At 42.2% G+C, this 17548-nt stretch overlaps 1 protein-coding gene across 9 annotated transcripts in view; it reads right to left on the bottom strand.

Annotated features, from left to right (window-relative positions):
• RPH3AL (rabphilin 3A like (without C2 domains)) overlaps positions 1-17548 on the bottom strand; it is a 920330-nt gene that overhangs the window by 105051 nt on the left and 797731 nt on the right. The window lies entirely within an intron of this gene.

Genomic DNA, 17548 nt, shown 5'->3' with positions numbered 1-17548 from the left:
ACCATCTATACTGATAGCCAGTATAGATTTGGAATAGTTCATGACTTTGGCCAGTTGTGGTCACAGAGAGGTTTCATGACCTCTTCTGGTTTGCCGGTGAGAAATGGTGAGAGGATTCAAGAATTGGTCTGAGCTATCCAAGTGCCTGAAAAGATTGCCGTGGTGAAATGCAGTGCACATCTGAAATCGCAAGATTTTGTGTCCATGGTAAATGGATATGCGGATCAAGTCGCAAGGTTTTGCGCATTGAACTGTATATCGTTCAAAGTTAAGTGGGAACTGTTACCTGAAGAAGATGAAACATGTCAAAGTTTTACATTAAAGGTGGTAGTTACATTGGAAGAATTGAAAATGTTGCAAAATAATGTTGACAGGGAAGAAAAACGATCATGGAGCAAATTGAAATGTGTACAGAGACGAGATGATTTGTGGGTTTCAGAAGAGGGTCAATTTGTTTTGCCAAATAGCTTGCTGACCAAAATGGCTAGGTTTTATCATGGTCAAGCACATGCTGGGAGGGATGCCATGATTCATCTGTTGAAACATAGTTGGTTAAACCCAAGGTTTAGACAAGTTGATGAAGCAGTATGCCATTATTGCGTCATTTGCCAACAAATGACCGCAGGGAAAGGGACAGTGGTTAATTTGTGCCACATTGGAAGAACAGGTCAATTCAGCAGAATGTAGATGGATTTTATTGAGATGCTTGTGTGCGGAGGTTTGAGATATGTTTTGGTGATTGTCTACATCTTTAGTCATTGGATTGAAGCTTACCCTACACGAAGGAATGACAGCCTCAGAGTAGCGAAACTACTGCTTAGGGAACTGATACCACGTTTCCGTTTTCCGATCTCTTTAGAATCAGATAGAGGAAGTCACTTCAATAATAGGGTAATTAAATTTCTGCAGCCTTGAACATTGAGCAGAAATTGCATTATAGTTACCGCCCAGAAGCATCAGGACTAGTGGAACAGATGAATGGTACCTTGAAATCGAGAATGGCGAAAATGTGCGAGTCCACAAATATGAAATGGCCAGGCGCACTGCCATTAGTTTTGATGGCAATGAGAAACACACCTGACAGGAAGACAGGACTATCACTGCACAAAATCCTCATGGGCAGTGCAATGAGATTGCCAGCAGTTACTGTAAATGCCCTTGTGAACATAACAGATGATATGGTGTTGGACTTCTGCAAAGGTCTGGCTGATGTGGTTCGCTCTTTCTCTCAGCAGATGGAAGCCACCACCCTGCCACCCATCCACAGCCCACAACGTGAGAGCTGGTGATTGGGTTACTGTCCGGAAACACATGAGGAAATTGTGATTGGAACCTCGGTGGAAAGGCCCCTTCCAGGTAGTTTTGAGTACTACGACAGCTGTGAAGTGCGCTGGAGTTCCGAACTGGATCCATGCCAGCCACACGAGAAAAGTGGCATGTCCTCTGGACAATGAAGATGAGCTGTTGCGAGTACCAACAACAACAACAAAGCCAAACTCAGAGCCGGAAAGAGAAGAAAGAGGAACTGAGACCGGAACTGGGCACGTTGAGGACGGTTCAGTCACTCCTGTGAGAGACAAAGGAGAAGACCTCCAGGAGAGTGCATACAAACCAATCTCAACTGAGCTAACAGGAGAGTCTAGTCATAGGGGGTCTCTCCCAGAAGTAGATGATTTTGAGAGACAAACAGAGCAAATGCCAGACCCTGAAGGGGATGGAGTTTAGGTGGATCAAGTCAATGTGGTCAGACTCTTCCTGAACCAGTCACAGGTCTGTCAAGAGAAAATCCTGCAGAACAAGGAGAGGTTTCAAGTTCAACACTAAAAAGAGAATTCAACAAGGGTCTACTGAAAGGAGATAGGTGGCCGAAATCACAAGCAAAGAGAAAGGAAGCAGTTGTTGAGACAACAATCAAGGAAGAAGTGGATACAACAAGAAGAGAAGATCTTAGTGAAGGAGAATTGACTGCAGATCGAAAGTTGAAAAGAAAGAGAATAGCAAGCCGAAGGTACACAGGCCCTGAATGGGCATATGCAACAAGTGAATTGCAGAAATAATTTTTGTCTTTTTGTTTTGATCAAGATATTCCTGGTCAATATTTTGGCACTTGAAGGAAATCACTGACCTGAACTGTTGAGAAAACTTTGAGCAAATAATAAGAGAAAAAGAGACTGTTGAATGTAACTGGAAAAGACTTTGATAACCTGATTTGACTTTTTGAAAACCTGGTTTGACAAGCTGCTAAACCGATTTTTGACAAGCTTACCGATTTTTGAGAAAAAAATATTTTTGTTTTGTTTTGGATTTTTGATGCATAGTTTCGACATTTTCTCTTCTACTTTCTGATTCTTTACAGATCATGGATAACATTAGCCAGCAGGGTAGGAAGAACAGGTGCTGTAAATACATGAGCATTGGTTTGGCAATTGTGTGTATAATATTGTGTGTGATATTTATTGTGGGAGTGCTTGTTCTTGATAAGAGCAAAGCCAACCATACTTCAGCTGTAGAGATAACTACCGCATTAACTGCAAAAGAGAAGTTTGGGTTAGATGAGAAGTATTTGCATGTAAGCAATACACAAGGGGAACTTTCTTCTAATGTCTTTTATCGCTTATTGAGTGAATATGTTGAGACGATGGATGCGAAGAATTGTTTTGTGTGTATGCAGATTCCTTCTTCAGTCGAAGAAGGAGTTACCTATCATAGTTTGCCTCTTAGTTATGGCATATGTTGTAGTCTGTTATTATCGAGATTCTATGACCAAGAGTACATTCAGTATTTCTACTCCAACCAGGATGTGGTGTTTTTGTTTGTCCTCATTATTAGGTATCTGAGTGGAGTAGCTATGGACAATGACATAGTATTAGTTAGGTGTTTCTTTGAACTTACATTAACTTTTGACACAGCTTTTGCGCATAGAAACAACCTAACATGCTTGCTTACACCTTTAGAAAATAACTTTTAGAAATGATTATGCTTTTAGTGCAATAAAAACACAAGGGAAATTAGCTTTAGATGCCCAACATGTAGGAAAGCTTTGTGTATATAGACCTAAATCTCGCACTGACTTTATTTGTGGAAACGAGTGAATGTAAACGTGTTTTTGTTTCAGAGTAAACTGACATTTATGTTGAATGAACAGGTTCCAGCGATTCCTGGCAAATATTACATCTGTGGGCCTAATGCTTATTACCGTCTTCCAGAAGGATGGTATGGTGCATGTTACTTGGGGATAGTTTTCCAAAAAATATTCCAACTAGATGATTTAAAGAAATTTACAAAAGTGACTGAGGTATATCACACAAGACAAAGGAGAGAGTCTCCTTCTGGTATAGTGGGAAATATATTTGGAGCAATTATACCTTCAGTAGGAGTTGTTCTGAATTCAATAAAGATTCAAAAGTTGTCTACTATTGTGGATAACATGCTGACAAATTTTTCAGGAGCCATACTCCTGATAGATACTGAATTAGCTGTGGAAAGAGCTATGATTCTTCAGAACCGCATTGCGTTAGACATTCTTTTAGCAAAAGATGGTGGAGTTTGCAAAATGCTTAAATCTAGGCATTGCTGTTCATTAATTTCTGATGATAGTAAGGATATTAGAAGCTTACTTACTAATTTGACTAATAAAAATGCTGATTTCAAAGATTGAAAGAACCAGGTGTTTGGGAAAATATTGGCAAAGGATTTGCTTATGTGGAAAATTTGCTCAGCAATATTGGGAAAGGGATATTGTGGAAAATAATACAAAGGATATTGATTGTTGTGATTTGCTTAACTGGAATATGGGGAATATGTAAATTGTGTAAAAAGATCAAATTAAAGAAGACAAAAAATAATCAGAGGAGGGAAGAAAAGGGAAAAAATGTTTAGGGAAAATTTGAAGAGAGAATGAAAATATGAAGGGCTAGAGATGACAGAATTTTAGCTAAAGCAAAAATGTGTGTGGGAAAATGTTGCGTGATGACCCATTTAGTCATCAAAGGAGGGATTGTTAACGTGGATGTTTTAATTAAATTATTAATTATTATTCATGTATTCTGAGCATTGAACTTGCATAGAAAATATATTAACCTGGAAAAAAGTAATGCACAAATTTGAAGGTGTGCCCACCTGAGTGGCCACCAAAGTTCACGAAGTGTACTTATTAATAGCTTATTAATATAAAATCTTGAGCAAATATTTGATAAATGTAGTCCTATGTCATATTAACGGTTATGGGTTATGTACTAGCTTTATTAATCGTAGGCCTTAACCTAGCGATGTCTTGGCCTAGTTGCACGGGCTCATGTCAAGCTGCATTTCGTAACTGACTTATAAAATGGATGTTTAGAGAATTAAATTGTGATTTTCCACTGTGCTGACCTAAAGCTCGTAGCTGAATTTTTTGTTTTCATGAGAACTGTTTCCTAGGAAATGATGTACTAACTGGAGTTACATTGTAAGTTGCAATGTGTGCGAAGGCGACTTTCTCAGGACAAGACAAAGGATGCTCTGACTGCAGAACCAGATGCAACAATATTGTTAGCTGATAGCACAATGACGAGAACAGAAGAAAACATGAGCCAATCAGCGACATGTGAACCATGTACTAGCAGAGACCTTAGATATGGGGTTTTAATTTCATTGGACTAAGTGTAAACATGCGATTCCTGAACCAATAGGGACATGGGAAGTAGTTTTAGGAAATATAACTTAGCTGGATTGTCCTCAGAGGAGATCTCCATTACTTACTGACCAGACTGATGTCCTGATGACGAAGACTGTCTTAGCTTGCTGATCCGACTGAGGAGAGGTATACCGATTATGTTAATGATAACTATGTCTACTTGCTTTTGTTTCTAGGTACCAACCGCCAATTTTGAAAGAGCCATAGTTAGATGTTTTTCCAAATTTGTGTTGCCTAAATTATTTTGCATGAAGCCCAAATATGCTATTCTAATCTGATGTTAGTTAGGATTCTCACTAATGAAGTTCGCTACATTTAATGACAGTTGATGATTCCCCTTTGCTGATTTCTAAATGTATGGGATTTCGTTTGCGCAGTTATTTTGCTATTAATTTGTACTGTAAATTGTTGCTATTAATTTGTACTGTAACCTTAGAATGTGTAGTAGCTCAAGCTTTGATTAGATTGCGATACTTTCGCCGCTTTGGTCAGCCAGTGTTCTTTCTGCATATTTATTATTTGATTTTGAGATTAATTTACGTTACAATAGCATTGTTAATAAAGGGAAATAAACATTTTAACTTTTACACAAACGTATGGTTATTCATGGCCGAAAGGTCATGATGAGTGAAAATTACTGACTCCTATTGATTATTAATGCTAATGATTGATTATTTGTTATTGACTGGTATTGTTACGGGGTTTATATGGTGGGAACATCTTAAGCGTAGTCAAAAGGTTCATCGGCCTATTCACTTCCTCTTGTAAGTTTACTTATTAAGGTCTGACGCGCTAACAAGTCAAGGGAATTATGTGAAATTCTGAGGTTGAAGTGTAATTTGCAGGTTTCCAGTTTCACTTAAAAAAAGCTCAAACCGATCCAACCCTACTAAACAATCACCACGTCCGGAGCTTTTCACACTTGCAAACCCATTCCTGAGGTTAGCTGGTTACCTATTAGTTTCGGATTGCTGTTTTCACGTATAAAAAATTTACTGAGGGGAATATTTTGCATTTGTAAATGGAGTATTAAAGTTTGCTATGATAAATATAGGGAAATATGGCAGCCACAGAATGTGCTCCACTGTGCTGCAAAATGTACCTAATCTCGCTGCATAATTTATTCATCCTTGACATGTGACTTGATCCTGCTGCCACATACTTCCAGTGATCCTGCTTAAGAGCTCTAAAAAATACCTCAGCATCAAAACTTAAAATTACATCCCTGCCTTGACTCTTAACCCCATTAAACAACACTGCTGAACTTTTAAGCATGGTTGGTGGAGGGTGGAAACGCGTTAAATCCCATTACTCTTATTTTGTTTTCACTATATAGGCTTCAGCATTCACCTTCACATTCTGTTTATGAAAATGCGCACTTTTTCTGGAAAAACTGTCTATCTAGTATAGAAACTTCTTGCTGCTGCGGTATAAGGCTAGGTCTACAGCTGCAGCATGTTTGATTCATTATAGATTTGCCACACAAGCCATAATCTGCTGCATAATTTGCAGATTTCACCGCAAATTATGTTTTTAGGTCAAACAGATCAAAGGTTAGCAAAAAGGAACTAAACATAGTTCTGTGCAAAGGGAGATCGTTTGCACATGTTAATTAATGATCCTTGAATTGGTGATTGTTGTATTAAGGTGTTGAACTGGTGTTAATGAGGGACAACTTTACCCAGACAGTATCGACAGGTGTTGAAATGACAAAATAATGAAAGAACACCGTCACAAATTGTGCCAAATAATGCATAATGTGTCTTTTCTTGCAGTATCATTTTGTCAACCCTGCCACATAATTTAGCCCTCTGTTGCCTCATAATTGCCGTGGCACAGTCTGTAATATGGGTAGAAATTACCTAAAACGTTTTCATGTGCTGCACTGAAAAAGACTCAAAACCGCTGTTCTCACATGAGCTTTTCCTGGCATGGAGGGATTAATAATTTGGGGCCAGATTTATCAAGCAATTTTGCATTCACAAACGGTGCGGATCGCAAAATTCGGCCGTTTGTGAATGCAAAAATGCCTTTCAAGATGTTTGAAAGGCATTCGCTGTGCAATTTTAAGAAATCGCTAAAATAGCGATTCCTCAAAATTGGACCCCATTTAGAGAATCGCAAATTGCGATTCTCTAAATAGGAAGTTGCAAATAGGGAATTCCTAGTTGCGATTTCCAAAGCACATGTATCAAGCATTTCCTAAATGCGAATTGGGCATTTAGGAAATGCGATTACCACCAAATCCAATTTGGTGGTAAGCATGTGCAATTTATAAAAATGCACATTTTTTAAAATGACAGGTAGCACACAAATGCCCCTCGGGCATGTGTGTGCTTCACATGTCCGCAAATATTTTTTTGGAGTGCATCAGAGAGGGCTTTAGGCCCCCAGCACCCTGGGGTTTGCATTACCTAATTTGCGAATTGCTAACTGGAATCTGCAAATTGGGAAATGCAAAACCATTTGCGATTGCGAATTTTAAGAAATCGCTATTACCGAATTGCAAATTTCATACATGCTATTTTGGATATCTTAATTAGCGATTTCTTAAAATTCGCAAATTAAGAAATGCAAAACGGATCTTTGATACATCTGGCCCTAGGTTCGGTAACTGAATAATGGTATCTAATTTTATTTATTTTAACTAAAGTTTTATTTTTATTCTTTGATTTGCTATGTCTGGCTTTATATATAAAATAATAATGTTATATCAGGCTGGCTTGCAGGTATTAGACAACCACTGACTACATCAAGTGAAGTAAAAAACTACGAAGTGACGATGGACTCGATGCTCTCACTTGGATCTCAAATCAATAAAGTGACAAGTGAGACATTCAACACAATGAGAATACTTAGATGGATCCTCCCTTACATAGGTCCCTGCACAGTACTCCGGTACCTCTGGCCCTAGTGATATTCCACCTGGTCTGTGTGCAAATGGACTCATCTTAGGACTCTTGAACAAACTGTCTACCTACAAAAAATCAGGAGCACAGCAATGAGACAAACAGAGAGGGCCACGTTGTTCCTGTTCTCAAAGCAATACACTAGTTACCAATGGTAAGAAGAATATCGTTCAAAGCCCTCTGTATTGCACACACGTTGATTTATGAGACAACACAAACTATCGTCCAATCAAGGAGAAACCGTGGATGGAGTGTATCTCCACGCCTGATAATCCCACCTCCTGCGATCGCAAAATGTGTCACCCTGGGAGCTCTTTGTCAGTATAGACAAGCAAGCGTGAAATTCACCCCCAAAGAGGATAATGATCGTCATCAGTCAATAAGAATTCAGAAGAGCTATAAAGACCTGGCCTCTCCCAAATGCTGGACCCAACTGACCTGTCCCGCACCCAATGAGTGGTTTGTATATGCTGCCTATGCTCTTGTTATCAGACACCTTTGTTTACAGCCACAAACATAAGACATACATTCATAATGCTGCAGCACAACTTACACACCGCTAGGACTAAACACTCTCCCATCCATGCACTACAGATGCAATAATTCACCTGACGGCTAGAAAGCACTTTAGATCCTGGATAAGAGGTAGGAGAGTGTTACAGAAGCGCTATAATGCAGCACAGAAGAATACTTTGTATAGCAACTGGTCTTCCTTTAGGCTGAGGGCCTGCGCTATAAAAAAAGGTAAAAAGAATTCAAATACTCATAGATTCTTCCAACCAAGGCACCTACACAGCACTGTGTATATACTCTGTATGAATAACTCCATAACTCAGAGACTGCTGACAACCAAGAAGAGCAACGTGGTACTTTGCAGATCAGGCTCTGTTCATAATATACACAAGAGAGACAAACAAAACCAATTCGTCTCTAATTAGGATTGACGTCTCAAGACACAATCCAAAAAAAGAATAATTACAGAAGCACCGCAGAAAGCTAATTAAGGCTGCACTGAATTGGGAGTGCTACAAATGGAAATCGAGAATGACAAAGACGTGGGAAGTTTTGATTTTCCTAATCTCCACAGAAACTGTCCATCCTCCTCAGATAAATACACGCGGAGTGTCACAGTCTGAATATCGGCATCTCAGGCAGGAAAGAGGCACTTCGGGGTGTGGGTCACACTGCCGACACCACACAGGAGCATCTTGGCTATATGTTAAGAGATGCAGTTGGAGTAGACCGATCACTATTCCCCAAGCTCTGTGCTTTATCAGGGCCGATAGCTCGTGCTGCAATATTTATTTACATATGTTAGCTGCTTAAATGTAGCGGCGAGGCATTACTATTCTGTGCATCTTTCCAGTCCAGAGCATGTGAACGTCTCATTCTCTAGCAGGTGCATGGGTCTCGAGCAGTGCTTAATTTGTGCTTGTTGTTTCCGGTGCGGAGGACCAGCACTTATTTCTGAGGGCCGGTGCTTAGTTTTCTGTCTCAAGCATTTACTGCGAGCAAAAGACACGTGGGAAAGACGGAGGAAGAGAAAAACGAAAAAGCGTCAGGAAGGGGAAAAGCAGGAAGCTGCAACAGTGAGCTGAAGGGGCAGGTGGTGGCTGTAAATGGACTGATAGAGGTCCGAGGTGGCTTCAGGATTACGCTGCCTCAGTATCCTGTGCTCGCACTTTTAATTGCAGTAGCCGCATGTTTAAGAGGAGAGCTTTGAGCACTGCCACCTTTTTATTTACAAATTAAGCACTGGTCTCGAGACACCTCTGGTGCTTACACTAGAGTTTTCCCCTTTGTGGTCTCCCCAGGGGATGACACAGAAGCAGTTTTGTGTCAGCCCCTGGCCCCTCCTATGCACGACTGAGGACGTCCATGTGCCGGGAGCACACTGACGTCACTGATACACCGGGTGACAGCAGCTGGTGCACAGGTGATTCTCACTGTCAGCATGGGGGGACTCTCTCCCTCTGGGCACTGTGCAGGATGGGAGAGGCTCTGCTGGAAAGGAGAGAGCTCCGCTTTCCAACTGTACCTCTCCCTGACTGGTTACTCTTCAGGGATCAATTCTGTGCCATCAGCCCCCAGTAGGAATCCGCTACTAGGCAACAGGGATATTTTTTGGGTGGTGGAGAATTATCATTTGCATTTCCCTTGTGGAAAGGGAAAACATCATTCACTGTTGTGTGATCTCAAATTGCCAGCACCCTCTACAACCCAAGCTGAGGTTGGTCTAAGACATGCATACAATATTCAAGAGTAGACAACAAGAGTAGTCTATGAGGTCGAACACTGGGGAAACTGTAGATTCTTGTTGTTCAAGTGTATGCGTGAAGGGTATCCCTCGTCACGGTTTTCATCTTAGAAAATAAAAAAAATAAAAAAAAAGCAAAACTCGGCTTCCCATCTGTCATGAGCAGAAATAGTTTTTTTTGACTCTGCAGCATATGATGCATGGCAATAACTCTGCAAAACTGCCACAGACCAATCCAGACTGTGACAAATTGTTAAAAATTCAGCCAGTCATGGAACATTTCTCTGCTAGTTTTTCTGAGATTTAAATTCCAGGAAAGAATAAAGCAGTCAATGTGTCTTTGATTCTTTACAAAGAGTGAATGGTGTTCAGGCAGTATATACAAGGCAAAAGAGCTCAGTACAGCATCAAGCTTTATATGTTGTGTAAGAGTTCAACTAGTTTTTCATCCACACCAAGACTGTATACTGGGAAGTACTCCTGTATGAATCCGGCTAGTTGCTCTTCTACATTAGGAACTAGCAAAAAGATTGTTAGTGATCTTGCTCAATCACTTTCATAAAGGTTGTGACCTTTGTATGGACAATTTCTATGCAGACATTCAGCTGTCAGCGAGCTGTACGAAGTTGGCACTGTGGATTGTGGGACAATTCTAAGTCAATGTAAGGGATTCCCTCAGGAGCTTTCTTGCAAAAAGCTCCAAAATGCCATTACAGTGCATAGCATTGCAATCATCTACTAGCGCTGAAAGTATGAGACGGATGGCATCTACATGTGCTCACTACATGCACGATGAGAGCACCTCTCCGGTCAGGGGTTGGGGTCAGCTGCCAGAAGCGTATAAGCCCAACTATATATCTGATCTAAGTACATAGGTGGGGTGGATAAAACTAACCTGCTACTTCAGCCATATGATGTGACTCAGAAAAGTTGCACATGGTACTAGAAGTTAGCTGGTTACCTGATCCATTTGGCAATGTACAATGCATTTGTTTTCAATCATCAGACTCCCACAGGAAGACTGATCTCCTTCCTTGACTTTGAATTGGCAGTGCTCATTAATATCACTGCAGTACAAGCAGTTGTCTCTACTTGGTCTGCTGCGTTGGATGCTCCAAGCTGCAGGACTGACACTCTATGAAGATAAGAAGAGTTTGCAGTCAGCAAGAAAAGAAGGAGGAGACTCGTTGCTACTGTCCCCAGTGTCCATCTAACTCAGGCCTGTACCTTCCAGCGTGCTTCTCTTTAAACTACTTAAAAGTGAAGGTCCGGGAAACTGAATGAAGTGGAGCTTTCAGTTTAAGAGTTTGCATGTGCCTTTCAATGACCATGGATGGATACATTCATTGTATGGCTCATTGCCTGACATGCCTATGTAGCCTTTCAAATTGTTCCATCTAAGTTTCCGGGTCAGCTTGCAATACGGCCCAGTTAGACTTTCTGTGGCCCTTTGGCAAGCACAGGTTTGAACAAACTTCCCAGCCTGAGCGGGAAACATAGGCCGGCTGTGAAACATGCACTTCCCATCACTTACCTGGGAAAAATGCATACTGAGTAATAGTCAGTCCTGCCAGATACTGCAGGAAAATATTTATTTAAAGTGGTTTAGTGGAGCAACTTTTCTAAAAGATGAACATGTACAAGAAATCCACACTATAATGTAAAAGGCTTTATTGATCAATAAACCCAACAATCTATTGCAGAGTATAAGATTTAGCGTAGTCACTGTGACGAACATTATGGTGAATAGCATAAATGCAATAGATAAAAAAATGATAAAAACTAGCAACATATTCGATGGCAATGTTTAAATTACATCAATAATGGAATATTTCGGTCCTCAGTCAGTGAGGACTTCATGGAGGGTATGAGGGGAGTGGTTAGGTCCAGAGCCAACCAACACCCTGGGAACCCTACCAACCTCAGACATTTCTGAAAAGTAGACAGTTGAGCATGTCTAAAGGGCTGGACCTTGCATAGATCCATGCACGTTTTCTTAAGACATCTGCAGTGCAATGTCAAAGTATGCATAAGAAAATTAAATTCCACACATCTATGTGACAGAGGCATTCAGCAACATACAGGGACTGCAATAGTCTTACTACCTTACTTTTCCATAATTTTCCAAAGGAAAACCTATGTGCATGGGCCTATTGTCAAGACAAGAACACACCAAACTAGTACCTTGAGGAGATAACGTCATAAAATCACAGTTTTCATCTGTTCTTTTCATGAGTGACACATAGGCTACTAATGAGGTATCATTTTTATTGGGAGAAGTGTAGGAAGAAGATAAAGCAGGACGTCCGTGGAGCCTCGCAGACTCAGGAATTGCCCCCGTCATAAACCTGAGATTATCTGTAACTTTAAGCAACATCTGATGCCTGCAAGGCATTCTAGGTAACTGTTAGACCTGACAGCCTTAGGGTGGTCACTTCTAACTTTTTGCCTGCCTCCCTCCACTTTTTAGATACTGTTTTTGCTGGTTTTAAGACTCTGCGCACTTTACCACTGCTAACCAGTGCTTAAGTGCATATTTATCCCTTTAAACATTGGATCTTACCCAACTGGGCTATTTAATTTACTCATAAGTGCCCAGGGCCTGAAGATTAAATGCTACTAGTGGGACTGCAGCACTGATTGTGCCACCCACTTAAGTAGCCCCTTAACCTTGTCTCAGGTCTGCCATTGCAAAGCCTGTGTGTGCAATTTCACTGCCAATTCGACTTGGCATTTAAAAGTACTTGGCAAGTCTAAAACTCCCCTTTTTCTACATAGAAGACACCCATAAGGTATGCCCTAGGTATCCCATAGAGCAGGGTGCTGTGTAGGCAAAAGGCAGGACATGTACCTGTGTAGTTTACATGTCCTGGTAGTGTAAAACTCCTAAAACCGTTTTAACACTGCTGTGAGGCCTGCTCCCTTCATAGCATAACATTGGGGCTGCCCTCATACATTGTTTGAGTGGTAGCTGCTGATCTGAAAGGAGTAGGAAGGTCATATTTAGTATGGCCAGAATGGTGATACAAAATCCTGCTGACTGTTAAAGTTGGATTTAATATTACTATTTTAGAAATGCCACTTTTAGAAAGTGAGCATTTCTCTGCACTTAAATCTTTCTGTGCCTTACAATCCACGTCTGGCTAGGTTTAGTTGACAGCTCCTTATGCATTCACTCAGACACACCTCAAGCACAGGATACTCAGCCTCACTTGCATACATCTGCATTTTGAATGTGTCTTCCTGGGCTGGGAGGGTGGAGGTCCTGCCCTCACACAAAGGACTACCACACCCCCTACAGGGATCCTGGCACAAAGGATTGAACAGAAAGGGGACCTGGTGCACTTCTAAGCCACTTTTTGAAGTCTCCCCCACTTCAAAGGCACATTTGGGTATATAAACAGGACCTCTGCCCCTACAAACCCAGACACTGGAGAAGAAACCTGAACCAGAACCTGCATCCTGCTAAGAAGAACTGCCTGGCTGCCCAAAGGACTCACCTGGCTGCTTTCTGTGAAGGACTGCTGCCTTGCTGTTGCCCTGCTGCCTTGCTGCTCTCTGGCTTTGGTGAAGAAGTGCTCTCCAAGGGCTTGGATAGAGCTTTCCTCGTGTTCCCTGAAGTCTCAGGACCAAAAAGACTTCATCTCTTCAAGAAGGACTCCTTTTGCGGTGAGGAATCAACGCAGCGCCTGCCGTGCAGTACAAAATTCGACCCAACGCCCACCGGATCTACGCAGCTCCTGTGACTTTGTCCTGCCAGCGCAGGAAATCCATGCACCCGTCCCCGGGACGTCTGAAAACCCCACAACCCGAAGAGGATTCACGACCGAGCACCGGAAATCGACGCACAGCCTTCCTTGTGTGAAAACGAAACAACACATCGCTGTGTGCATCTCGAGAAATCGATGCACACCCCTTTGTTTCCACGCTTCTCCACCTCTGCGGTTCTTTGCAGAGATTTTTCATGTGAACTAGGTACTTTGTGCTTGAAAGAGACTGTTTGCTTTTAAAAGGACTTAAGACACTTTATGTCACTTTTCAGTGATATCTCAACATTTACTTATTGCATTTTAATCATTTTGAAGTGCATCTTATCAGATAAATATTATATTTTTTTCTAAACACTGTGTGGTGTATTTTTGTGGTGCTATATTGTGTTATTTTATGGTTTATTGCACAAATACTTTACACATTGCCTTTTAAGTTAAGCCTGATTGCTCAGTGCCAGGCTACCAGAGGGTGGGCACAGGATAATTTGGATTGGATCTGGATCTGAGGCCACCAAAACCATCTGTGGCGTACCCCAAGGATCCTCCCTCAGCCCGACCCTCTTCAACGTTTACATGGCACCGCTCGCCAACATTGTCCGATCTCACAACCTCAACATCATCTCTTACGCCGACGACACCCAGCTCAACCTCTCCCTCACCAAGGACCCTGCTATCGCCAAAAACAACCTCCACAAAGGAATGAAGGCAGTCGCCAACTGGATGGAAAACAGTCACCTGAAACTGAACTCGGACAAGACGGAGGTCCTCATCCTCGGCTCCACCCCCTCCGCCTGGGACGACTCCTGGTGGCCGACCACTATGGGAGCCGCACTGACGCCCACCGACCACGCACGCAACCTGGGGTTCATCCTGGACTCATCGCTCTCCATGACCCAACAAGTTAACGCTGTCTTATCCTCCTGATTTTTTACCCTCCACATGCTACGCAAGCTCTACAGATGGATCCCCACCAAAACCAGAAGGACGGTCACCCAGGCCCTCGTCAGCAGCAGACTGGACTATGGCAACACTCTCTACGCGGCACCAGGGCCAATCTCCAGAAAAGACTGCAACGCGTGCAGACCGCCTCCGCACGCCTCATCCTCGACATCCCCTGCCGCAGCCACATCACAGCCCACCTGAGAGACCTGCACTGGCTCCCCGTCAACAAGAGGATCACCTTCAAGCTCCTCACCCACACTCACAAAGCACTCCACAACGCCAGACTAGCATACCTCAGTGAACGCCTCACCTTCTACACCCCGAACCGACAGCTCCGCTCTGCTAACCTTGCCCTTGCCACCGTTCCACGCATCCACAGGTCAACAGCCAGCGGCAGATCCTTCTCCCACTTTGCCGCCAAGACCTGGAACACCCTCCCCATCTACCTGCAGCTGACCAAGCACCTGCTGACCTTCCGGAGACACCTCAAGGCCTGGTTGTTCGAGCAGTAGCAGCTCTCCCCCCTCCCCTCCAGCACGTAAGTAGCGCGCTCTACAAATGTACTGATTGACTGATTGATTGATTGATTGTGTGTGACTTACCCTGACTAGAGTGAGGGTCCTTGCTTGGACAGGGGGTAACTTGACTGCCAACCAAAGACCCCATTTCTAGCAGTAACAAAAAGTGATGGGGTCCATGCAAATCACACTAACCTGGAGTCCCCTGTGTGTCTAGTTTTCAGAAGTGTCTGGGGTTCGAAGGTTTCCCAGGCTGCTGGCTGATCAAAGGCCTAAATACCACTGCTACCCCCATAGCCCAAAAGACTGACATTTTAAGGAAAAACCTTAATGTCTTCATGTTGTTTTGGGGGTCAATTACTGTCACTGGTAATTGGTCCAGCCACAAAAATGGGGTAACATTTAAACTGGGAGAAGTGTGGAAACAAAAATTAAGAGAACCTGTGTTATGAATTTCAGTATATTTTTAGCTTTCAAGTGTAAGTCAAGAGTGGAAGAAAGAATACATTAAAAAATAAATTCTTTATGAACTGATGCATGGTCGCTACTCAAAGAAAAATAATTATAAGTTGCAGCTCGGCTGATCGCTCAATGTTTTGCATGTTTTTGGACAACCAAATAAATACCTGTGCAAGGTGACTGTCTGACATAATGGTATGTTAAGTATGCAAATCAGCCACTACAGCAAAAAGTTACAGATGAAAACTTTGTTGCTCCTTTATATTTGTGTTACTTAATTTCATTGTTTTCTGTATTTCAATGATTAGTTTATTTAGGAAAACCGTGAGTGATGTACACAAATGGCCCCTTGCTGAATTCTAGATTCTGTCTACTTTTCAAAAATGTATTGCTTTCCGGGTTTACAAATGGGTTCCACAACAAACTCCAACTAGGTAGAAACCATAAAAGTAGGAAAAGGTGACCACCAAACTGCATAAAAAGGATGATTTTTCGCACCTGAAAGCTGGGAAAAGGGTGGATGGCACTGTTGAAAAAAAAAAAAAAAAAAACACCCTCTTTCCGGCACTTCAGTTTTTCTCATTCTTCCCCAAAATCCTGTTACTACATTCTGACTATTTTCTTGGTTCCCTATAGGCAAATCCACATATCCATGGCACTTTAGTACCTTTAGACCCTCAACATGAGGTTGAAAAAGGAAGCAAATATGGCCTGGATACCTTTGGTGGAAAAATGTTATGAAGGTTATGCACCAACAGACCCAAACATAACAAGCATTTGCAATGCAATGGGTCACGCGTTTGCTCGAGTTAGAGCTATTAGTGTTGTAAATTCTCAACTGGACTTTTCTTGCCACATAAACTGAAAATGAAAAGCAAAAGAGTTGACAAAAGCAAGACGATTCAAAGCGCCATGGTCGCCATGAGCATGAGCGCGAAGGAGAGAAAAAAAGAAGTTTGCTTGCAGTCAAACGTATCGGCAAAAGGGGTAGTCTGCAAGGCGGTAACAAAACTGCCCCAGGATGGCCAAACGTAAAGCATCTACCAATGATAACAAAGGAATTTTGAAAGGCAAACCCACAAACGAGTGAAAATGATGGGCGTGGGCACGGTTAAAAGCCCACAATACCTACAACAGATCAAAGCACTTGCGAACTCAACTTAAAAAGGGCTCAGCACAAGAGGGGAAAATCCTCAGTAATTAAGGAGTTAAAGCACAGCTGTTCTAGTTATCACTACGGGCTAATACTTGGTGGGGGCGTCAAATGCTGTCAATTTGCTGACCCGGGCCTGCAAAAAGATCTCACATACCGCTGCAACATAAAGACCCATATCTTCCGTGGACATCAAGAATGAGACAGTACCTCAAAGGCAAGGCTAGTAAAAGAGATGGAGTTTAATTTTAGAAACCAGCACCAGAGGAAAAACATTGTTTTTAAGAAATAACTTCCTATGCTAAACCCCAAAAAGATACCTCGGCAGATTTAAACAAGCATTTACAATGCAACGGGTCTCGCGTTTGCTCTTGTTAGAGCTGATCGCGTTGTAAACTCCTTACCCGACTTTTCACCTATCGGGCAAAAGTGCATTTATGTACATAACCTGAAAAAGTGAAATTAACTATGTAAAGCGCTCGACTTCTGCCAAGCGAGATCGCGCTCGTAAATTAGAGAAAAAGAAGTCCACGAGTCCGATGGAAAACAGCGAGCCTCGCATGTTTTCTGTACTGGGTCGCTGCGCTCGAGGAGGGCTAGCTACCGGAAAAGGCATGACGTATGCGTGCCTTCGACTAATCAAAGCAAGCAGATTTTATTAGGCAAGCCCACAAACCAATAAAAAACACTGACGTGAAGTTGACAGGGCTCTGAGCCCTTTTCTAAATACTAAAGCGTCTCGCTGCGATACGCATGCGCAAGCGCAAGCAACGCAGGCTCGACCCTAAAAAGTAGCTGGTGTCCAAAAAATCTTCAGAAAACTAGAAAAAGGCCACTGAAAATCGTACAAAATCAGGCCATAAAG

Source organism: Pleurodeles waltl, chromosome 3_1 (genome assembly GCF_031143425.1).
Source record: "Pleurodeles waltl isolate 20211129_DDA chromosome 3_1, aPleWal1.hap1.20221129, whole genome shotgun sequence".
Classification (NCBI taxonomy): domain Eukaryota; kingdom Metazoa; phylum Chordata; class Amphibia; order Caudata; family Salamandridae; genus Pleurodeles; species Pleurodeles waltl.
The sequence above is the reverse complement of the archived record's forward strand: the minus strand, read 5'-3'. Positions and strand labels throughout refer to the sequence as shown.